We start from the raw sequence: 385 nt of genomic DNA, 5'->3' as shown, positions 1-385 counted from the left end.
TAAAACCAATTCGCTATCTGTATTTTAACTGGTACTTTACTCTTGTATGTATGGGGTGTTCACGTTCGGGTCGGTCAAAGGGGATAAGCACGAAAATTTCATTGTGCATATTTCGAGAACACATTAATCAAGAAACATTTTAAGACAAGAATTATTTTGCTTTCTGTATTTTAACTGATACTTTACTCTTATATCAGTAGTATATAGATCCTTTTTTTACGTATATCTTTTAAACTATTACAGATAAACTAATTTGGTTTGAGACATTTAAAAGCACATAATTGTACTGTATTAAGTACTTTATTTTTTAATATAATTTTAATGAGTAGGGGTGCTAACTTATGTTAAGCCAGCATCCCCACTTTTAATTGCAATTTTCCATGAA

Source organism: Temnothorax curvispinosus, unplaced genomic scaffold, assembly GCF_003070985.1.
Source record: "Temnothorax curvispinosus isolate PA1 unplaced genomic scaffold, ASM307098v1 QBEX01001638.1, whole genome shotgun sequence".
Lineage (NCBI taxonomy): Eukaryota > Metazoa > Arthropoda > Insecta > Hymenoptera > Formicidae > Temnothorax > Temnothorax curvispinosus.
This window is presented reverse-complemented; position numbering follows the sequence as displayed.